This window comes from Triturus cristatus, chromosome 5_1, assembly GCF_964204655.1.
Source record: "Triturus cristatus chromosome 5_1, aTriCri1.1, whole genome shotgun sequence".
NCBI classification, from domain to species: domain Eukaryota; kingdom Metazoa; phylum Chordata; class Amphibia; order Caudata; family Salamandridae; genus Triturus; species Triturus cristatus.
The window spans coordinates 856802459-856828029 of NC_140587.1; positions in this window are offsets into that span (position 1 = coordinate 856802459).

A 25571-nucleotide genomic window follows, 5' to 3' on the forward strand; every position below is an offset into this window, starting at 1 on the left:
CTGTTCAAGAAATTGAAAATTTAGCAGAAAATGAACCAGAAAGTACAGATATTTTGAAAACGAATATGTTGGAAACATACAACCCAAATAAAAGTCATCATCTTGAGAACATGTGTCTCTATGAAGTGCTGCAAAACTACACTTTTAATCGGAATACTACAGAGAACATCAACGATGGAAAATATGCAGTTATTGGTTCCGAAGGATGTCTGGTGAAACAAAGGAAAGGAAATTTAATTAATCACAGGAAACTGAGTTGCGACACTGCTGACAAAAGGGAATTTTACTATTTAGCCCTTTTGCAAATTTTCAAACCATGGCGTTCAGAACTGGAATTACTTTGAGATTTTCCCAGCTATGAAGATTCATTTAATGCTTCTAAAGATAGCATACAATGCAGTGCTTTCGCAAATTATGTCAAAATGTTGAATGATGAAATTGATCAAGAAGCTACAATTGCAGCTGAGATTGCTAGAGACAGTTCTCAAGACAGTCAAAGTTCTGCTGCACTGAGTCAAGATCCACTAGGACATCAATTGTTGAAAATGAAGCAGCGATTGCAATGAATGAGGTGGAAACAGCAATGTATCAATCTCAAGAAGATGCAATACAGTTAGGAAACTTGGAAGAACAACTAAATGTTGAACAGAAACAAATATATCAGCAAGTGAAAGAGCAGATTGACCATGGATTACTTCATAAAAAGAAAGGGTGCTCATGTACATCATTTCAACCTATCCGAATGCATGTGAGTAGTCAAGCTGGAACAGGAAAAAGTTTCTTAATTAAAGTAATTACAAGTTATCTGCAAAAAACAACTGAGTCGCATTTGTCTTGTGTTGTCACTGCTCCAACTGGGTTGGCAGCACATAACATTAAAGGAATTACTTTACATTGTTTACTAATGCTGCCAGTAGAGCATGAGAACAAATTGGAATACCACAAGCTATCTGGAGAAGCTTGTTGTGAAGTTTCAAGAGTCCTGAAGAAAATGAAACTTCTCATTATTGATGAGGTGAGCATGGTCTCAAACTTGATGCTTGCCTTTGTGCATTTAAGAATGCAGTAAATTCTTAAAACAGAGTATGACGTGTTATTTGGAGGAAAACATGTCATAGTTTTTGGAGATCTACTGCAACTGACACCAGTAAAAGGACAACTGGTATTTAAAACACTAGCCCATGAAGATACCAAAAAGTCTCTTGGCAGTGTTGGTAATGTGAACATTTGGACTCATTTTGAATACAAAGAACTGACAAGAAATATGCAAATGATGCTGAATATGGAAGTATTCTTCAAGATATAAGAATTGGAATTCTTTCAAAACAAGGCAAACAAGCTTTGGAGAGTCTATTACTTTGCAATGTCTTTCCAAATGAAAATGCAGTTCCTGCAAAAGTGTACGTGGAAATTGCTAAAAATAAATCAGTGATTTGCCGACACTGCGCGAGTGTTCCATATTCAATGAAGAACTATTGAAACTGGAAAATTAAGAAATTGTTAAAATGGAAGCCATCGATAAAATACAGCATGAAGGAATCACTATTATTTTGACGGGAAAGTTGAGATCAAAACTGGATTGTTTGGAAAAAAAAATATCTAAAACTGCTGGTTTAGAAAAGACACTATATGCGTGTGTAAACTGTCAGGTAATTTTAAGGCGTAATTTGGATGTAGAGAAAGGTTTAGTTAATGGTGCAATGGGTAAAGTGGTGGATTTTGTGAATTATCAGAAAAAAGAAGGAATTGAATTTTTAAAAATTAAATTTGATCAGATTGATGAAGTTAAAGAAATTGGTTGTTGTTCAGTTTGTTTTTTGCTTGTTAAAGATTTATATGTCCGTAGGAAACAATTTCCATTTTCTCTGGCATACGCAGTGACTAGTCATAAATCTCAAGGATTAAGTGTAGACAGTGCATTGGTGAACATTGGATCTACCGTATTTAAAGAGGGTATGGCATATGTTGCTTTGTCACGAGTCAGAACATTATCTGTTTTTTTTTTTATTGGTTTTGATGAGACGAACGTTACTGCAGATGCAAACTGTGTAAAAGAGTATAATAGGTTAAGAAGGGTGTATGCTCCCAATTTAGGTCAATATCCTGTATTTGAAAAGCGTGTGGTTGGTCGAAAAAGAAGGTTTGAGAATATCTGTACTGAAGATGTCAAGAAGGGAAAAGAACAAGATAATGTTGTGATTGCAGATAAAAAGAAATTGGACACTGTTGAAGAGATTGTTGGTTATCAGTTTGAAAATAGTTCAGGTGTCAACTGCTATGCTAATGTAGTGGTCAATGTTGTTTTTTATCTGGAAGGTTTGCGAGAAAACATTATGCCAAATCGGCAAAAAAGATTTTGTTGTCTGTTGCATTCTGTTTATGAAAAATTGACAACAGATACAAGTAAAATACAATCTGTTTCAGATGTTCGTAGTGTTTTGGATGTGTGTTCTGGTTCTACACAATTTACACAAAATATCCAACAAGATGCTCAGGAATTCTTAATGTATATGTTTACCATTTTTGAAAATGAAGGTGTAGAAATAGAAAATATTTTTGGCCTTTCTTACAAATGGGAACATGATGGTGAAAATTGCATGTATACATGTAGCACCAATGTAGACACTGAGAGATTTCTGTATTTAACATTACCAGACTGTAAATCAGTGTCTTTCAATAAATTAGTTAAAGGTGCAAATCAAAACAAGGAGAGTAGGCAATGTAAATCAGAAATGTTATCCACATTATTCTTAACAAAATATGGAAAATACATAATTTTAATTATGCAACGTTGTACAGCTGACGGAAGAAAATTGGATACTTTAATAAAGCAATTTGTAGCAGCACAACTATCAATATCAGGAAGGACTTTTGTAGCAATTGCTATAATTTTCCATGATGGTCCTTCCACCACATTTGGACATTACACTGCCTATCTAAAATGTGACAAAGGCTGGACACTTTGTAATGATTCTCAGTTGGTTTTTAAGCAATGTTTGCCTAGGGAATTAAAAAATTCCTACCTAATATTTTTAAAGTCAAAGTTTTAGGAAGATAATTCATTCTCTGAGGAATTTATTATTATAATTTAATAGGACTACCATTGGACAATTTACATAAAGAAGGAGTGCAAAAATACCATTTGGCCTCAAGGAAAGGTATATTTTTGAATTATACACTTTTTGGTGGTCATTGATTCTGTGAATATTTTAAAGCGGCAATATTTACAGTTTTTATAAGTTAAAAGTATAAAATTTTGTAAGCCGTAAGCATTTCATATATGTGTGATTTGTATTTTCTGGTATTTTACTGAGAATAGCATGTTGGTTTTTTTTAACAATCTTTCTGATTGTTTTTTTTTTGCCTGCTGTTAAGTGATGAGTACGATTGAAATCACTATTTCTAGTGAAATTCAATATATTCTGAGAACAGCAAAAAAGGCAAACAAATTACTTTGTGGAAATTAAGCTCTGTTGTAAAAAATGTATTATTACATGTTATAATTTTTTTTTCTTTTCTTTCACAGATCCAAATTTTAAAATAAGCAATTTATATCAATTTAGATTGCAATGAAAATCTGGAAAAAATGTATACCATCTTTTGTTCCTATTACTGTGAAGGTAAGTTTAACTAAGTCTCAATATGCAGACTGAGGAGGTCTGCAAGAAGCTACAAAGTTGAAACACGTTTCTAAAAAAAAAAATCTGTTTATACCTATGTAGTTTTAAAATCTGACCATAATCAGATATCCTGTGACCTGCACAAAAAGAGATTTGAGGGGTTCATAATATTTCCCATTGTACCTATTGAAGGACCGCAATCATTTCAATCATTCTTCTTTGAGCATCTTTGCAGACAAAACTATGTGCTTACCTTCTATCATTCGCAAGCAATTTTAAAAACAGAAATATGTCACTTTTTGTAACATAGTAATTGCGCAAGACAGTCTTTCATATTTACAAAGAGAGGAAATGGAACTCTGTGCACTTGTTCTACTCCATGTAAATACAATGTCATCATACACACCACTTTGCGTTGAAAGGATGTTCTATAAGTGTTGCTGTGCATGATTGCACTGAATACTCATAGAACCAGACACATCTCTAGATTTATCAGAAATCATGAATCTCGATATGTGTGTGAATGCTGCACCATTCTAAAATTGGTGTAGGAAAGCACAACAAGGAGAATTATTTTCATTTCTCCACATTTTTACATCTTCAATGCATGCTAAAATGTTCAGCATACATTGAAGGAGAAAAATGTGTTTTCTGATTGTTTTTGTGCAGGAAGGTGTGTCTTCCTGCAGAAAAACAAACAGCACATGACACAGATATCCTTGCACTATGGTGCAAGTGTACCTGTGTCACCACATGGCTGCAGTTTAAGCAGCAGTGCAGAGAGAAGCATAGATTTGCAACATATTTATGTACATATATTGCATCCCTGTGCTTCGGAAGTACTATAGCACACTGCAGTTAAAGAGGTTACTGTGTGATGCTGCAGCTCTTCCTCATAGTTCTGCACTTATACATTCACCATACGCTACTAATGCATTCATTCAGTCAATTACGTACTACACATACATTCATCTAAACTTTCACACACTAACAAAGAAATTTAGCTCTTTTTTTAAACCATGAAAGTTAGTTCTTAGAAGAACTTTTTTTTTCTTCTGTCTTCTTTTATATTTTTTTGGGGGTTTTCTGAACAATTGTTAATTTTTTTTGATTTTTCTGCAAAAAAAAAAAAAAAAACAGGAGGAACCAAACAATGAACTTCAGGGGAAAAAAAAAAACAAAGAAAAAAAATTTGCAATTGTGACTTTCTTGCCGGCGCCAGATCCGATCTATCGACTGCTCACCGTAGCACAAAGTCGCATTGCACTTAGTGCAGAGCACTTTTAAAAATTGAAATTGAGGACAGATGTCCAAATTTTGGGCTGATGGATGCACTCTTGAAGTGCTCGGCTGCGATGAGGTGGAAGGCGCAGGAGCAGGAGTGTCTCTCATCCGTCGGCATTCTTCTCGTGCAAGATTGGTTGGATGAAGGGTCCTCAGGTGCTTCATCATACTAGCCGTCCCGCATTTCTTGTTAGGATCCCCTCGAGACAGCACTCTTTTGCAAATCTTGCACGTGACCAAGGTGGCATTGGTCTTCTGTTGCCCCTCGGGAAAAGTAAAAAATTTCCACACCACAGATGAAAAACGTGGTGTGCGTGGTGTCTCCTCCAAAAATTCATCCTCAGATGTATGAGGAGATGCAGGTGATGCCTGCTGCCCTGAAGCCATTTTTGGTTGAAAAAAGTTAGAGCTAAGTGTAAACTTAGTCTAAAGAAATCTTCTTCTCTGCAAAGAGATGCTCCTCCAAAGAAGGTCAAAGAAGAATGATTGAATTGGGTGGGGTCTTTCAATAGTTATAACAGGAGGTGTAATGAACTAATCAAATCTCTTTTTTTGCAGGTGACATGGGATCCGTGCACCCTGCTCTTACGCATCACGCACCCAGCGCGCATCCGCAAAATTGAATTAAAAAGAAATATAGGATTAGATGTAAAAATATATTACTTTTAAGACTAGTTTAGAGTTTGTCTTCAATTAATATTCACATGAAATACATATATATGTTTTTTTAAATGTTAAATATTTCGCGGGATCCGCGAACCTACTGCGTATTAGACGCAGATGACGCATCGCGGAAGCGGGTAAACATCATGTTATGTTCATCGAACGTGCCGTGTATAGGCTGGGAGTCGCGTACCGGTTGCATTGCGATCGCGCACTAAACACGTACCCAACGCATACCATGCGCGGATGCTATCGCGTAGGGATCGAGAACGGTGCGCATAGGGTGCGCGGATCCAAAAAACATGGGAAAAAATATATAAAATAAAGTTTTAAACATATAGTTAAAAAATATTTTTAAAAATATAAAAAAATGTGTTTGAAAAACCCAATAAAAACAAATAATATTTTTCACTTTTGAAAATATTTAAATGAAAAAATAGGTTACAAAAATAGTGTTAAAAAAGAATTTCAAAAAAACATAATTAATGAAATTGACACACTGAATTTGAAAAATATAGAAATCCAATGAAAATCATGAAACATGATATCTTTAGAGATAAGTTATAGATAGGAATTAGCATTTAAAAAACCTTTGAAATACACTGAGAAAACCATAGGTTTCATGCACGTTATAGTTAGGAATTGGCATTTAAAAAACCTTTGAAATTCACTGAAAGAACCATAGGTTTCAGGGGCGTTATAGTTAGGAATTGGCATTTAAAAAACCTTTGAAATTCACTGAAAAAACCATAGGTTTCAGGGGCTTTATAGCTAGCTGGACATTTCCCTTGTACAAAACCCTAGAAATTCCCCCGTTATAGTTAGTTCAGCTAACTATAACTCGCGCCCCTGCAATGCACTACTGATGACGTCACATATTACATCACTCATGATATGGTCAGTGACATCACTGATGACATCACTGATGACATCTCAAATGACATCACTGATGACTTCACTGATGACGTCATCCATGTGATAAATTAGTGCATCTTCTCACACCCTAATATAACCTTTGAGTCACCGACTCAAAATTTTAGACGGCCATTTTGAAAACCATAGATACTCCAATACCAATAACTACATACCCTCTCATTGACTCTTAGGTCTATATACACCTCCACTCACTCACCTGTACAGTCACTCATACTTACAGTCACTCCGTACAGGACTATCATATGCATTTATACACCTATATAGACACTCACACACCCCCAATCATCCATTGAGGTACTGACACACCTAGTCAGTCATGCAAATAATTAAACACAGTCCAATTTACTCACCTATACAGTTAAACACACTCAAGTTCACTTACTCATAAAAATACTAACAAATTCTGACGCTCCTATACAATTACTGATACAAGCACACACTCATCCATACAACCACTCCCACAATCACACACTCTCACATATAGATAGTTATATACTCTTACACACATATACACTGCGTTTCACATATGTAGTTACTGACACATGTACAACTGAGATATACATTCAATCACTAACACACCCATACATACACTCACCCAACCATACAGTCCATCACAGTTGCACTCTTAAAACCATGCACTCATAGAAACACCCACTCACACATCTATGCACAGTCACACACACCCTACCCACACACACACTCATATAGACACTCATATAGCTATTCACAAAACCATGCAGCCACTTATACACCAACACACAGACACATACAGACATTCAAACAGTTTAGTCACTAGTCTGCAGTAAGACTCACTTATAGAGTCAGTTACAAACCTAGAAAATCATCCATTCACACACTTGTACACCCACTCATTCTTTAACAGGCCTTTCCCTATATATATTAAACATATTAAAACTTTACAGAAACACAGACTCACTGGATGACGTCATCAGTGATGTCATTTGAGATGTCATCAGTGATGTCATTAGTGATGTCACTGACCATGTCATGAGTGATGTAATATGTGACATCATCAGTAGTGCATTGCGGGGGCGCGAGTTATAGTTAGCTGAACTAACTATAACGGGGGAATTTCTAGGGTTTTGTACGAGGGAAATGTCCAGCTAACTATAACGCCCCTGAAACCTATGTTTTTTTCAGTGAATATATATATACATACATATATAAACATATATATATAATCTGCATATCTATATAAATATAAATGCATGCATACATATACATATACATATATGCATACATATGAATGTTATGTACATGAAAGTTTGAAAAACACTAATACAAGCAAAGCTAAAAAGCCACCTAATTAAAAACAGAATTGCTTAAACTTAAACGAAGGCGAGACCTATTGCATTTTCAATGCTTGTTTCATTTGGTTCCATCAAGAAGGCATTCAGATGTGTCACACATTAGCCATAAATTCTGAATGGTAGCCCTTTGGTTGCTCATTATATCACTGTAGTAAAGCTACTGCTCACCAGGGAAGTCTGCTGCTGGTATTGAAAGTGCATGTTTCAGTCTGCATGTCAGAATTTTTTAATGAAATAGAACAGGATTTGAGAAGTCAAAATGTGCCCTAATTTTTCTTTCTGCAGCACTAATCATACTTTCTATGGAAAAATAAACCCCCTCATTTTGTTCCTTTGTAAATTAAATGTTTTTAGTGTTACCACTTTATTCCAATCAAGATGGCTCCAGGTATGCCATACGTTTATCATAAGTAGGACTGTTAGCGCTCTAGTTGTTCTTTTGAACGTTCTGGGAAGCTGCAGTAGAACACAAAGGAATCAACTGACAGTCTCTGCCCTTGTTGGATGTATATGTTTTACTGAGAATGTCAGACTTCATTCTCGCATGACTGAGAAAGATAATGTGAATTTACAGAAAATATGCTCTCAGTTTAGCTTACAGATCACCTTCCAAACCTCTGTGGGAAAAGCATGAGAAAATAGTTTTCTCTCAAACATGATTCATGATATCCCAGCAGAACGCTTTTTCACATGGTAAAATCACCTTAGAACATACCACAATTCCTAAAATGAGTATGGTACCATCAACAAATGTTTTATAATGTAACTAAAGTCTTAAAACCTTCTATTAACTGCAATGCTTTTTAATGAGGTGCTATCATGTATATTGGTCCCAAGATGGCTGCCAACACTTCTTGGATGAAGTGCTGACAGCCAATCAGATCTCACGATGAGATGTGTGGTTGGGCTCCGCCCAGATATATATGTGATTTTACTTTTGATTTTCTCAGGAACTACTGAACGGATTTACATCATTTAAGCAAAAGGCACGACTTGAACCACCAAGGTCTACCTTTCTGCCAAATTTGGTGTAATTCCGTTCAGCAGTTCCGGCTGTAGCTGCGACTAAAGGTCATATGGAAATTGCATGGGGAAAACACGTTTTGGAACCCCCCTTTTTTCTCGACCCCCGCTACACGAATCATCCCGAGACTTTCAGGATAGGGGCAGACCGGAGATGGCCAAAAGTTTTGAAAATTTCGCGAAGATTCGTCAACGGGCGCCAAACATAAAGGGAAAGAATGAAGGTTCCCAGTTGTGGTCTGGTCACAAGTTCAGCATCCCTCACGAGGGATTAGAAAGCAGTTGGGTTAAGGTTTCAGCATGTAGTGAACTCGCAATATCAGCAAGTGCTCCTCTCCCTAAAACCTAGAGATGCTTGTTTATTTCTATCCAAAAGCAACCTTGCTTTCGGGCCAAGACTTTAGTCAGGCCACTATTATTATGATCTATTGATAGCTCTGTTGCCTTATGGATGAAAACAAAAACAAATAACAATATTTGCAAAATGTCTGTTGACGCCTTGTACATGGTGTTCAAGGGGTCGTGATAGTGTTCATCCTAAGTGGAATCTATAAGCAATGTAGTTTTAGAGAAACTAATCCTGCATTGTCACCCACACAAATGTGTGTCAACAGTCATTGTGTAAAAGAGAAGGCAACTTAGGAAATGTATATATGGTAAAAATGGCAGTGTTTGTCCTTGGGCCTAACTAAGACACATGACAGAGCCACTCACACACCCACTCACTACCCACCACAGTCTCTCACAGAGCCACTCACTCACCCATAAAATCACTTATACACCCGTTCACTCACCCAGCAAGCGGGAGCTGTCAAACTGCTCCTGCTTGCTGGAAGTAGAGTTTTGATTTCTTTCCCCAGCCGCATACATGCGGGCAGGGATAAAGATGAAAAGATTATTCTCACTCACAGGGAGCTGCATTTCTAGCAGCTCCCTGTGTGCTAGAGAAATGCTGGCTACTGCAGAAGGAGGGAAGCCAGCTGGGACCACGGGGACCTTGAGGCTCCCCCATGGTCCCATAGCACACTGGGTACCCAGGGTGGGACCAGGGCTCCCAGGGAGAGGTGGCCAGGCCTCTTGGTCCCCCAGTCCAAAATCGGACCAGGAAGGGGGCCGCATGGCCCCTATTCAATTTCAGCCGGGGCCTGGGGAAGGGGTCCCCAGGGCCCAAATAAGCCTGGGGAGGAGGGCCATGATCCCCCCTCCCCAATTGAATTGTGGCCAGGCCCTGGTGGGATAGGGTCCTTGGGGCCTAAATCAGCCCAAGGAGAGGAGTAACCCTGCCCCCTCTCCCATTAAGTCTTAACCAGGTCCTGGGGGATGGGGACCCCAGGCCCAAAACTGGCCTGGAGAGGAGGGCTGCACGGCTCCCCACCCCAGTTAAGTTTTGGCAGGGCCATTTTGGCCCTGATGCTTATTTCAAATAAATTAAACTGCAACGCGAGGCACTAACTAATATAAATATATAAGGTGCCCCAGCTGAAGCTCCACTTCTGTAAAGGATAATTGATCCTAACTCCAGGGCTTGGCAATGGCAAAGCAAGTGTGTTTTCTAGCCAATTCCATATTAAAAACATCTTAAATCCTTTGTGGAGGTGACTGTATTGTTGATCTACTGGAGCGCAATCTGTATGTAACTGTGATGAGTGGATTCTTTGTTGTCCTGTCCTGGTGAGAGCAGAGTCCATGGTTCTCCCTTTAAATTACTATGAGTATGCAAATGTGCAAATCACTTGGAAGCTTCCATCATTTCTCTCCACCCACCTTAGTTGTATGCAAAGGTTCTCCTGCTTTTTGCCAGGATGATGGACAGCTTAACAAGCAGTCCTCTAGCATCTTTCCCATCTATTTTGGATAGGAGTTCTTGATGCCGAGGAATATGAGGACATCTCCACTAAACAAAGAAGCACTTACTTCATATAGTTAAGACAAGTGTGTTGTGGAGAGTTAACTCTTTGTAGTCTTGGTGTCTTCTCTATAGAAGGATTCATGCACCAGGAATAAACTCATTTCTAAAATGCACACAAGGTCACTGGTGACATTCCCTTGTGCTCCACTAGGCAGCTGTAGTAAAGAGTACATACTGGACATTTGCCCAAGGAGTTAGCACTTACTAATTAACCAGCAGAAAGTACTCTACTTGGATAGATTATTTGTGCAAACCTGTGGACTCTAGTTGGATAAAAGGGTTGGTGTGGCTCCTTTGTGGCATAGTCACTCACACAGACACTTAAACACCTACTCACACACTCAGGCCCTCACACACCAATTGCCAGACCCACTCAGACACTGATACACTCAATCACAGACCCACTCAGACACATACACCCACTCACCGATGCACTTAGACACTCAATCTGACACTCATGCATCCACTCACAGACCAACAAAGCCACTCACACAGCCATTCACTGACCCATTCAGACACTCATGCACTCACTCACACACCAACTGAGACATGTACACCCACTCACAGACCCACTCAGACACTCATGCACCCACTCACAGACCCATACAGTCACTCACATAGCCACACACAGACCCACTCATAGACTCACACACCTACTCAAAGACCCACTGAGACACTCACTAGGATACTCATGCATTTACTCAGACACCCACTCAGACACTCACACACCCACTAAAAGACCCACTCAGACACTCATACACCCACTCACACACCAAGTAAGATACTTATGCAGCCACACCCAGATTCACACAGTCACTCACACACCTACTCACATACCCATTGAGACAATCATGCATTCACTCACGCTCCTACTGAGACACTTATGCACTCACTCCCATATTCCCTCTCAAAGGTTATAGGTTACAGTTAGGAAATAATATTTCAAAACCCTTAGAAATTCACTTAATAAACTAAAGGTGATAGGGACTTATATAGTTAGGAAACAATATTGAAAACATTAGAAATTCACTGAAAGAACCAAAGGTTACAGGGACTTTATAGTTGGAAAATCAAATACAAATCCTTAGAAATTCACTGAAAAAGATAACAGGGATGTTATAGTTAGGCTCAGATTTCACTTGTATATAATTAGGGCTCCCGGTTTTCCGTATTTACGGATTTATACATATAAATACAGACGGAAATCGATATTTCCTTTGTCTGTATTTATATTTATAAACGGTAAAATACGAGTAAATGTTGCCGCGCTAGTCTCCCGCCTCCCGATTCCTGCAAGCAAAAACCCGATGCCTCTGGGTTTCAGCTGACAGGGCAGTATTGTGTAACGTGCTAATTCTTCCAGCAAAAGTCGAAGTGGCGATGCAGGGGCTCTAGAAGGGGTGAACAACCAACAAAGCCCTATCAACAAGCGAATGGTCTTTTAAAGACCTGTGAAGTGCTCGGTGGCGGCTGTGTGTAAGCTGTTTCAGCCCGGGCTGCCACAAACGTGGGGGGGGGAGGTACCCACTTTGCTCCTCTGAAATGTTGGCATCCACTCTTGTGTTACTTTTCACAATGTATAATTTTGAGCCAATTCGTGCCTCTGTTTTCAGAGCCCGTACGCAGAGCATGGTGAATGAAGTCACCCTGAGTGTGAACGATGCCTTTATCTGTTCAGTCGAATGCTTTAAGTAACCTGGAAACACTGGGCTACCAGACTTACCTCTTTCGAGCATTTTAAACATTCCAGTAAATTCTTGGGATGTGTGCATGGGCGTAGGAAGTGTGGGGGACGCGGGGGATATATCCCCCCCAGATTTTGGAGTGGGGGGGACACGGGGAACAAGGGTGGGGGGGACGAGGGGACAAAGGAATTTCCTCTCTCCCTTCTGTTATCGCAGGGCCATTAGCACGCGAAAGCGCTACCTAATGGCCCTGCACTTGACCTGCCTGGAGTCAGAGGCCACCCGCCCTCTGCCTTTTGTTATGCTGCAGGAAGGCTCAGCCGTTCTGGGAAGGGCAGAGAACGGAGGAAAAATAAATGCTGTCTCTTTTCCTTCATGGCAAGGACAGTGTCCAACACTCCTGATATGCCTCTGGCGGCTGCCCTCCATCTCTTTCTGTCTCTGTCTCGCTCCTGCTTACGTGCTGATTTCAAGAGGCAGCTCTTAAGGTACTCTCTCTTGCCTCTCCTTTTCTTTATTTGTTCCCCTGTGAAATTGATCCAAAAAAGGCTGAACACTTTGGCTGTAAATGTCCTCATTTTCTGACCGTTTTCTATTGAAAAGAAAAACCTCGGAATGGAGAGAAAAAATAGTTAAATACCTAAATAAAGCAATACAGAGTGGACAGCAGACAGGCCAGACTGTTATTTACACCCACACACATTAGCGCCACTTTACAGAGTTTGCCAGTGAAAGCGCTACTTTCTTTTTATCTTCTTTCTTTGAACAACATTGTTTTCCCAGGGTGGGTAAGTGCGCCATTCCTAAAGGGACTGCAATACCTGGTTGATGGGTAGAGTGGAAACGTTTAATATGATCGTTTTCAACTTTGTAATTATTTTAGCTTATAAAATGCGGCTCTGTGTTTGGGGATGTGGTCGTTTTTAAACCAAACTGCATACATTTTGAAAGGATATAAGCAATGGACATTGAAAGAGGTCCCTTCCTGGTCCTGTAGCCATGTCTTGAACTTTTCAGGCAAAATCACTAACTGATTTCTGAAAAATGAGTTTAAAACCGTTAAGGTAACCATGTTTTTTTTCTGATTACAGTTCACATGCTTTGCTTATTCTTGCATTCCCTATGAGTGTTTGCTTTTTCCAGGGTGTTATTAATTTTTTTTCAGGCAGCATTTTACTGTTGTCTAGTGCATAATTTGAATTTAGTCGCAGCATAATTGAGGTGTGCTGAAGGCAGTGCGAGTTTCTCTCAGTGGGTCAATGTAAATAAATGTGGAAAAATACTAGCTGTAGCGTCGCCTTTTGCTTGTGGCAAAAATAAATATGGATAAATACAGAAAAAAAGCCCAAAAAATAAATATGGATAAATACAGACGGAAATGGCAAAAAAATAAATACCATAAAACCGGGAGCCCTATATATAATCAGTGAATGTCAGCAATTATTATTAGCTGAGCTAACCATTAACCCACACCCCTGCAATGCACTGCTTATGACCTCACATATTACATCACTGATGACCTGGTCAGTGGCATCACTGATGACATCACTTATTACATCTCAAATTATATCCCTGATGACATCACTGATTACATTATCTACAGACCAACTCACACACCCACTCACACCCTTACACAACCTCTCATACACCCACTGATCCAATCACACAACCTGGCACACACAAACTTTTTTGTCCACAGAGCCACTCACTTACCCATACACCTGCTTACACAGCAACCCACTCGCCCATACACTCACTCACAAAGCCACTCACTCACCTATACAGCTACTCCCATTCCCACTTATTCACCCATGGAGCCACTCACACGCCCAGTCACTCACCCATACAGCCTCTCAACAGAGCCACTCACGCACCCACACAACCAGTTTCATACCCATTCACTCATCCATACAAGTACTCACACGTCTACTCACTCACCCATACAGCAATTCATATAGTCACTCTCCAATTTAGCCACTCCATCACTGACTCAATTAACCAAACACCCACTCAAGCAGCCACTCATTCACCCATATGGTCCCTTACAAATCTAGTCACTCACCCATACAGCTACTGACACAGCCACTCACTCACCCATACAGCTACACACATACCCACTTCTTCACCCATACATCTACTCCCACTCCCACTTATTCACCCAAACAACCACTCACACAATCATTCACACACCCCGTCATGCACACACCCACTCACAGATACACACAGTCACTCACATAATATATACTAGAAATAGTATCACTCATTAGTACATATGTTTAACACTCATAAACATTTTATAAATCACTCACAATCGGTGGATGATGTCATCAGTGAAGTTATCAGTGATGTCATTTGTTATCTCAGCTAACTATAGCTTCGGAATTTCACTGGTTTTGTATGAGTGCAATTTCGGAACTCCGTCCATCTCCTCATTGTGTTTGCTTTGGTCGCCCTAAGTTGTCAGTGTATGACCAGACATGGGTCCCTTGCTCACTTTGCCACTGGATTCGAACTTGCCTGGCTGATGAGGGGTGTTACCCCAAAACCAGTCCCGAGATGCTCGTTTCTGGTCCAGGGAAGACCCTGCTTGACAGTTTGGGCTGAACTGTTCCCAGTAGAAACAGGGTCAAGACTGATTTGAATATGGCTGGGTTAGAACTGGAGTGGTGAAGTGAGCTAAAGAACAATCATGGATTCAAACCAGATCGGTGACTGGGGTTGAGTGTCTGAAAAGTTTCAGCGTTCCATCCATCATCTCCTTGTGTTTGGAGTGCAATCTGAGCCAAACTAAAACGTTACTGTAACCTTTGGTTTTGTGTGTGAATATATATATATTCAAATACAAAAAGGAGATTAGTCCCACTGAAAGCCTAGAAGTTGAAAAATTAACAAAAAATCCCAATGCAGAATATCACCATTCTCTTACAAACAATTACAAAGCCCCTTCCAGGGCTGGGACTTAGAAACTTTTTCAACAAAAAATCATCAAGAGCTTTAGGAGGATGTGCGGCAAAAAGTATCCAACCAGCAGGTCCACGGCATCAGATTGAACTTCAGATTCATCCTGCTTAAAGGTCCCTGTAACCCTATTTTTCTTCTTTGGTTGGAAATTTCATTGCATATGGTTTTGCCTTTATTAGTGTTTTGGTAATGAATACCTTACACTTTGCCTTCAGTAAAGCCTATTTGCTCTGTGCCAATGCCAGTGGCATAGCTAGGGGGAGGTGGGGGGGGCAGTCCAACCCGGGCATCACTTTTTTAGGGGCAGCAGGGAGTGTAAGGTAAGTTTTCTCTCCTTCATCGTCTGTTGCCTCCCTCATGCTCATCATCATCTGTTGCCACCCCTCCTGCCCACTGCTCTTACCTCCATTGGCCGTCCCTGGGTGGCAAACTCTGGGATCGCCCCGGGTGGCAAAAGCTCTAACTAAGCAACTGGCTTTAGCAACCAGGGTTTAGAGCTCAGGTTAATTTAGGGACTTTGAGGGCTCACCCGCAGAAGAGTTATTGTTATTTCTTGAGGTGAGTAGTCACCCAGTCCAAATTACATTTTTAGAAAATTCAACCTTACTGTCTTATGCTGAATAAAATCCTTAACTTGGTTGTGATGGGTTTCAATTATTAATATTGACTTACGTTATTTAAAGATTCTACTTCACAGACCTTTGCTTAATCATACCATGATAGAACCAGAAGAGGAGAGTCAACTGGCTTTCTAAATTTTACACAAACCCTTCCAGCACCTAGCCGTGTATGTCCCATAATAACTTAAGTATAGTGGATAGTAGCATTAGTTATATATATATACATATATATATATTTTTTTTTTTTTTTCTCTCTCCCCTACACTATTCATATGTATATTTTCAATCTCTTTCCCCTCTCTCCCTTCCGCAAATTCATCTGCCAAAAAGAGAGAGAAAAAAAGAGAAAAATACTAGCCAGGTAATTATAACTCAGACCGATCATTTTTTAGCTAGATCTTTCAAGAGTATATCCGCTTCCGAAGCTGAGCTCACATTATGCATTTTATTATTGAACATGATTCTCAAAGATGCAGGAAATTTCAGCTGAGCAGTCGCGCCCAGTCTTCGGAAGTCTTCTAGCCTTTTCCCTAGCTCCCATTGCCTTTCGAGAGTGGTTCTAGAGAGATCAGATCTTATTTGGAAATTACAGCCACTTGCCGATAAAGATTTTTACTTAAGTGCGGATGAAAGAATTTGCTCTTTAAGAGCATATGTTTGGAAATTGATTAAAATCTTTCTGGGTTTCGGCCTCTGTAAGTTTCTCCGAAAAGGATCTCGGTGTACACGCTGAATATCCTTAAGCAGAAGTTCTTCTGAAATTTCCAAATGCAAGGCTTCTCTTAGCAAAGCAACAATGAAACCTTTGAGATCGCTTCCCTCCTTATCCTCTGGAACATTCAAAACCCGAAGATTGTTTCTCCTTGCATTGTTCTCCAAAGTCTCTAAGCGGTCAGATAATACTGTCTCACTCAGTTGCAGAGACTTTATTTTGGTTTCAGCGGAATCTAGGTTGGCCTGCAGATTAATGACATTGTCCTCTAGTTGGGATGTTCTTGTATCTAATAGGTCTACTTTAGAACCGAGGGTCTCACAAAGAGATCTGATTTGTTGCAGAGGCTTGGAAGCCCATTTTTATATCGTGAGATAGAGCTCTAAGCATCTCCCCCACAGTATGATCCGAATGACCCCCAAGTGCCTGTGCCTGATGGCTTTCATGTGTTCCTGGTAGGCCGCTCTCAGAAAGACAAGGGGAGACATGCTCACCGGGTCCAGCTTGAGTCAGGGCCGGCACTTGGATGTCCAGAATATTTGGGGTTACAAAAACCGGCGGTAGACTAGAGTTAAGATCTTCAATGCCATCCACAATACCTTCCATAGTTTTAGTAGAGGCAGTATCGCTTTTATCCAGTTCCAAAATCTGGGGGAGAACCCTAAAATAGGATCTTAAAGAGGGTGTTATTTTGCTGGGCTTCACTTGATGAGATTTCCGCTTCTTGAGATCTCTCAATTTCGGTGAAACCTCTTCAGTTTGAGGGGGCCCCCCGTCTATACCAGTGTCTGAAACGATGGTAAAATCGAGTGCCTCGTCCACCCCTTTTGAGTTGACACGTCCTTTGCAAGTTGAATTAGACTTTGAAGCTGAATGAATAAACAATCTTGCGCCGCCTCTCTTCCCCTTCTTTTTAAGATTTTTTATTTCTGAGTGGACCGACGTTCCAGCCGTCTGGGGTCTGGGCCTAAGTTTAGGGGGGGTTAGCACAGCCTCGGGGTGGGGGACTGGTCCTGGGGTTGCAAAGGTTGCATGTACAAAAGCAGAGTCTCCCCCTATGTCATCGACACTGCCAGAGCTTCCAAGACCCCCACCCCTCCCCTTCCCCCTCACATTCGCATTCACCCTTACCCCCTGGGCGATGTGTCCAGTAGGCTCCACGATGGTGCAGTGTAAGCCCCTACCTCGAGAAAGGCTGAGGCAAACACTCCGCATGTAGCGGAGCTCCAAAGACGCGAGGGCCCAACGAGAAATGCCGGAAGCAGCAGCGGTGCACGGGGAAAACCTGGAGCCGGACCCGCACATCGAAGGGAAGAATATTGCAGCTGCCAGCGGAGGGAAGGGAGGAAAGCCCAGGTGCAGAAACGCCACGAGCCGTGTTTTCGAAAGAACAGACCCGGGCTTGCTGTAGATGAAATAGTAAATTCTTTCTGGATTTCCAAAAGTTGCACAAAATGTTTCTGCCCTCGGGAGCCGAGACCGCAAAGATCGGCAGGTAGGAATAGAGAAAAAAAAAATCAGCTACTTATCCATTTGATGATTTCTCTGTGGGCTCAATACACGGAGAGAGTGCCGCGGCCGCTCAACCCGTGGCCGCCATGTTCCCCGTCCCGTCCTGCCGAATTCTGGATATATTCCAGACACTTGGGGGGGGTCTCAGGGGTGGTAAGGGAGGCAGGGGGACCACCGACCTCCGGGGGTTTGGGGTGGGGGTTTCTATTAGGGGTGGGTGCACGAGGGTGTTGCAATGGGGTAAAATAAAAAAAATAAAAACGTCCTTATTTTCAGCTATAACCTGTTTTTTCCTTTATGTGGCAACTCCAACGAATTCGATTGAGGAAAATGCATACCTACATATTTCTGCCTATTCAGCCGTTTCTTTTCTCCATCTGGGCGGGGACTTTTTGTTCCTGCCCTTAATAGATTGCTTATGACTTCGATTCAGGTTTTCTCCTGGAATGTAAATGGTCTGCGTACCAATCCTAGAAAGCATAGGATTCTTCAATATTTGCGCGATAACAGCGCACAGATCATTGTCTTGCAGGAGACACATCTGACCCAACATGAACTATTAGCTTTAGTCAAAAAACTAAGCTGGGTCGACTTTGTGGTTAGCACCACACAGGCAGCCAACACGCGAGGGGTGGCGATCCTTGTTAAAAAATCTGCAAGGGCTGTTCTCAAATCCTCAACAGTGGATCCAGGTGGCAGGTGGGCCATTGCAGATCTTCAGCTGCCGGGTTTGAGAGCAACGATTACCGGATACTATGGTCCCAACCTAGATGATCCTTCCCCCTTTAAAAATCTAGTTTCGGCTTTGCTGGACTTCCCTGAACCTGTCGTATTGGCTGGCGACTTTAATATAGTCTTAGATCCTTTAATTGACAAATCTAGAAAAAGTCGTGTACTGCCCTCTCCTAGAACTAGAGCCTGTCTTATGGGAGTTATGAAAGATCTGGGCCTTGTGGATACATGGAGGCTTAGGTTTCCCCGCCAACGTGAATTCTCCTTTTCTAACCTCAAATACAAACATAAATCTAGGATTGACTTTATACTAGCCAGTTTTGCCCTACATAAATTAATTAAAACTATCTTTTATCTTCCCGCCCACCTTTCAGATTACTCTGCCGTATGCATGTCCATAGAAATAGTGGCGGATCTTCCGCCCAGGAATTGGTCTATGGACCGTTCACTTTTGGCCTCGGAAGACACTTTACTTTTGCTTCGGAGAGAGTCTGAAAATTTTATGGATAGAAATATGGGGACCTCGTCCGTGGTTAATGTGTGGGAGTCTTTCAAGGCCTTTCTGAGGGGTATTATTACTAGCATCATGATTCACAAGAATAGAAAGTACAAGGAAGAAATATACGAGCTAGAACGTAATATCAAGGCTACTCAGCTTTCACTCGATCTTCATAACTCGAGCTTACCTACTGAGTGAGAACCATACCAAGCTTAGGGATCTTAAGGCCCAGCTAGATAGTATGCTGAGCTCACGTTTAATGCAAAGATGGGAGGCTAGTAAATTAGCCCATTTTGAATATGGCGAAGGGGCAGGTAAACTACTCGCCTGGAAAACAAAATCAGACCGGGCACGAAATAATATCAACATGGTCATTGAGGATGGTTTGGCTTACACCTCGGATGACGAAATTAGAGGGGCGTTTCACTCTTTTTTTCAGGGAATATACACCGAGGATGGTGACTCAGATCGTGTGAAGATCCAATCTTGGTTAAGCAAGTTAAATCTTCCTGTGCTTACCTCGGGACAACAAGCTGCCTTAGACCTCCCGATCACCCTAGAGGAGGTCCACTGTGAAATAATGAGATCAAAAACGGGTAAGGCAGCTGGCCCGGATGGTCTCCCTACCGAATTATACAGATCTCTTGTTAAGGAGGTCGCTCCGATTTTGACAACTCTGTTCAATCAAATCCTTCTAGATGGCCTGATTCCTCCTCCCTCTTGGAATAAAGCTACCATAACGTTAATATTAAAACAGGGTAAGTCTCCCACTAGCTGTGAATCTTATAGGCCCATCTCTATATTAAACATGGACTATAAAATCTTTGCTTCCATTCTGGCTAAAAGGTTTAGTAGGGAGGTCGGAGGTCTGTTGCATCAGAATCAAAAGGGCTTTATACCAGGGCGTCATCTCTCAGAATTGACCCATGACTTGATTGGGGCTGTAGATCTAGCCTCAGCTTATTCTCTTCCACTCGCTGTTTTGACTCTCGACGCCGCTAAGGCCTTCGACAGGGTCAACTGGGTGTTCCTGTCGGAGGTCCTGGCCAAGTTTATGGTTGGAAAGAAGTTTAGGCGGGCTGTTGCCCTTTTGTACAGCAGTCCTTCGGCCAACTTACTTATAAATGGCTTCCTTGTAGAATCCTTTGAGATTTCCAGAGGTACGCGCCAGGGTTGTCCCCTTTCCCCTTTATTATTTAATCTATATATCAAACCTTTTGCCCAACTACTGAGAGATGATCTCAGAGTATCATCCTTCAGATATGGGGAATGGGAAAAAAGGTGGCTCTCTATGCTGATGATGTGCTTATATTTACATCTGATCTGAACACCGCTTACCCCGCAGTTATGAAGTTGGCACTGGAATTTGGCGCAGTCTCTGGGTATAAGATCAATACCTCCAAGACTGAAATCATGGCCTGGAATATGCAGGTCAACCAACAGTTCCCTCCTTTGAAGACTAGCATGAGATATCTGGGAATCTTTATCCTCCAAGAGCTTGACAAGATATCCACCTACAACTTAATGCTAATAGCTAGAGAAACTCGCAAACTAATGAAGTCTTGGGCTCTTTTACCGCTCTCAATACTCGGGCGAGTCAATCTTATCAAGATGTCCATTATGCCTAGATTTACTTTTCTTTTTGGTGCTATCCCTTTACACTTTGATATGAGAGCTTTGGGAAAGCTCCAGAGTGATTTAAATACCTTCGTTTGGGCTTCCCGACAGTCTAGGATAGCGTGGAAAAAAATAAGAAGGCGAAGAGAAAAGGGAGGTTTAGCAGCTCCTGATATACAGTTGTATGCCTGGGCCTTTCAACTTTCTTACTCACGTATGTTACTAAAAACTCCCAGCAGCGAGGGTGTCGGGGCTATGTTTTCGGCCATGTTGAGAGGTTCGGGTATATCTGAGCAAGGTTACTTATATAAATACGGCAATGCAAATTTTTTTTAAAAAGTCAGGCTGAAGGTGTTACAGGGGCTGGCCAAATCATGGGCTGGCCTTAGAGCTTCATTAAAACTGGGATACTATTCAGGATTAGCCCCAATCTGGAACTCCCCAGGGACTCCGGAGTGTTTGTTGGATAGGTTATCAACTCCCCTCAGGGTGGCTGGCATCGAGAGATGGGGTGACCTTTTTGTGGAGGGTATCCTGGTCCCCTGGGAGGTCCTTAGAGATGTGGTCGGCCCTTCCCTCTCTAGATTTAAATACCATCAACTAACTAGCTGGGCTAATGCTGTTCAACTTCCCCGTAATAAACATCTAATGGGTGGTACAAATCAATTTGAACATTTGATCATACATAAACCTCCAGCAAAGAAAGAGGTGGCGATTTGGTACCGCTCTATTATGGAAGGGCAGGATGGAGAATTCCTGCTACCCACCTCTCTCTGGGAGAGCAGCATCCCACGGCACAACCTTCTGTCATTATGGTTAAAATCCTGCAAAATGCTGTATGACATCGTAAAACCAGCCTGGCTTCGAAGGAATCATCTGTTTACAATACACAGAGCCTATTATTCTCCACTGAGGCTAACTAAATTTTCAAATGGGCCACCAGTATGCTGTGCAAAGTGCGGGGCAGCGGGGGCTTCTGACGTCCACATGTTTCTTCATTGTCCCGCCCTTGTTGGCTTCTGGCAAGCAGTTAACAATACACTTTCTAGAGTTCTGGGGTCACACATTATTGTTAACTTGCCTATTCTGGTGTTTGGCCTTACAAACGACCTAGAATGGGCACCTGAAAAAATCTTATTTTATGCCATTTTGCTTGCCAGGCGAGAGATCTGCATCAAATGGAAGGACACGCTACCACCTACGCACCAAGACTGGCTGTCCTCTCTATTAAAAACATCGAGGTTAGACCTCTCAAGGGCAGGAAATATGAAGAAGCGGGACTTTTGGAACTTGTTGAGATGGAACTAGGGTTTTTTTTTGTTGTTTTTTTTTTCCCTAGTCCAAGGATTATACAACCCTCTTTTTCTCTTGTTTATCCTTTATCCCTGTTAAGGATTTGATTGAGACGCTCTAATGATCTTAGTTGAGCGATGGGTACCCCAAGTCGGTATTGCTCCTAAGTTGTTGATTGAGATAGCGCCGGCAGTCTTGGCCCAACAGGGCATAAGGCAGCACATCCAGTGTCCTGAGACGGCTGCTTTTTCTCAATTATCTTCTGCATGGACAAGACTGACTGGGTTGTAAATGAGGACAAAAAAAACCCTTCCAGCACACACGGTGAAACCACATTTTAAATCAAATCTCTCTCAACAGCCCATATTTTGGCCCTGATTAACAATATGTAAGATCTTTTCTCACAGCAAAAATCAGGGACCTCTCTGCTGCATTATTAACAGTATGCTTACTCCTATCTGTCATGGTTGTGAAAGAGTAACCCACTGCCTGAAATGATGGCCTATGAATTTATAGTAAACATTTTAATAATATTAATAATAAAATACATCAGTAAGGATCCTCAATGGAATCATTTGTGGGTGTATGTAATACTGGAGATGGCTATGTATGTCTTTCCACTCTAACTTAGGCCACAATTGTTATGAAGTTTGCATGTATTTTGTATAATAATAGACTAGCCTTTGATAAAAATGTTTTTTTTTATGTCAACCACCCACATTGCAAACTATATGTTCTAATGTGGTGACCAATTAGCCTGAAGAAACACCATTCAAAGCATTCAGTGGAGAAGCTCTACTGTATTGAAGAACATCTGGGGTAAACAGTCAGGACCATAAGGTTTGTGTAGCCAGCACCCTGTGCTCCTCTTCCTTCAAAACACTAGACTTAATAAAGGCAGTAGAGTTGAGTGTCCATTAGAAACATCTGTGCTCCAACTAGAGCTCTGTGTCGCACCATCCCCTCAACCAAGGCCACCCATGTCCTGCCTCCTGTGACAACCACAAGTGCAGTGCAGTCAAAACAGACAGCACCTGTGCCTATCCACAAAGTAACAGGGCCATTTTGACAGGGCTGGGACAGGACCTAATGAGGGGAGAGGTGCACAGGGTGCATCCATAAATGTTAACACCTTGTGCTAAACCCTGATGGGTGCAGCTACATGTCAGGGGAAACTGTTGGGCAAGTATATAGAACTCTTAAGGTCCAGAATGATATCCTAAGGACCCATAATGAGACCCAAAGAGCCCAAAATGATCTAATGGTGTTTCAAATGCGGGTCTAAACATTACATTCTGGGGTGGTTCAAGATGGGTTGAGCTCATTGCCTGCAGCAGTTTGACATTTTGCTGGCCCTTTCCATGGTCAAGCAACATCTGCTGTCAATTTGTTGCCAGAAACATCTCCAGCTGGCAGCTCCATGGAAAGGGCAACACTGTTGCTCATGGAGCCACCTGGCACCACCTCACCAGTTGACACTTAGGCCACTTCAGTGGCACTTAAGAGGTGTCATTCATCAGGCCCAGGTAAGGACAACACCCAACAACCCACCAGCAAGAAAGACAGAAAATGTACTCCTTATGTGAGCATCTGGACAACTCATCCTATCTACCTTCTGTCTGCACATTTCCAATCTACGCATAGACTGTTGGATGCAAAATGACTTTAACTAATTACAGGCTCATCTTTTATTTCTCATTCAACATACCCGTAAACTCATTTCCTGAGACTGTGAAATTTTCTTCTATTATAGTTTGTAAATCATTAAAAAGTTAATTAAAATAATGGGCCAAATTTACGAAGGTAACTCAAACTTTTGAATAAGTTCATACTTTTAAGTGTGTTTACTACTTTTTGATTTTCACAAAGTGCACTATTGTAGTAACTTACATTTTACACTTTTGTAATACGCCCAGCATTAGACATGTCAATCCACTGATTCTGCAACATTCTCTCATAGAAAATATTGGTGGTGGGACCTATAACAAAACCCCATAGGAAATAATGTTAGTTTGAATGTAATTATTTCAAATAATTAAAAATTTAAATAAGTATAAATGAATTTAAAAAGAATATATAGACATAGCAAACATTATTTTTTTAATTACAAAATATTATATTTGTTATTTAATTTTAGAGAAATTAAGATTCAAAATCAATAGATGTTGGTTGGCTCGAGACTCCTGTGGGACCCTCAGATCAAATGTTAAGATCTGATTGCCTGTCCTCAACATCAACAAAGATGTTGGGCACTCATTTCAGAACTCGAAACTTCAGTCCGGGTCCTGAAAAGTAAAACAAAAAACATATAAGGAGGCATGGTAGTGGATACCCTAACGCCATAGCCCATAGCCTTCCTGAGTCAAAAATATTTTTTTCAATGTGTCATAGATCCGTCTGTACTCCAGTGAGACCCAATGCTTCCATTGTGGTCCTACAGAGGTACTCTGGCATCTGTGACACTTCTTTTTGTTTTTTTAAGGGTGGTACAGTGTTATTTTAGAAAGTCCCTCTGAGGAGAGGGACTCATGAGCCCCCCCAAGTGAATATTCAGCCCCCTATGATCCCATTGCCTGAGGCTACAGAGGGAACAGGGCTGGGCATGTTGCCCATATCATTGCCTGTGCATGGAGGAGCAGGTCACCCCAGCTTACCACATTCCTGTTTGCACTACATGTGGGCAGGGAACATTCTTGACCTCCTGCTGTGGACAAGAGCACAGAAAAAGAGATGCTCTGACTGCGCTGGAGTATCAGTATAAATGCCAGCTCCCAGTAGGGGAACAAGTTCAGGTCAGGGAGGCCTTAGGGTTCCCACTGTGGTCTCCAACATAGGCTTCAACATGTGGGTGGCCTGGGTTGGATCAGGGCACTCACAAAAAAAACAAGCCATCTGGGGTTCTGGGGACCTTAGGGCTTGCCCCATGGTCCCCATAGAGCTAGGACATATGTGGGTGCCGTGGGTGGGAATGGGGCATCCTTGAAAGGGAAAATAGCTCCAGACATGGTGGGAGCATAGTAAACAGTTGCTCCCGCCATGTGGTATCACAAGCAGAAATGCTGACTCCCAAGTAACCCAACAAGCTCTCCCACATGTGGGTGCAATTTAGGAAAATAATATACTGTTGACTGCTTGGCAAAATCATACAAGTCATACTGTATGAATGCTTTGTGT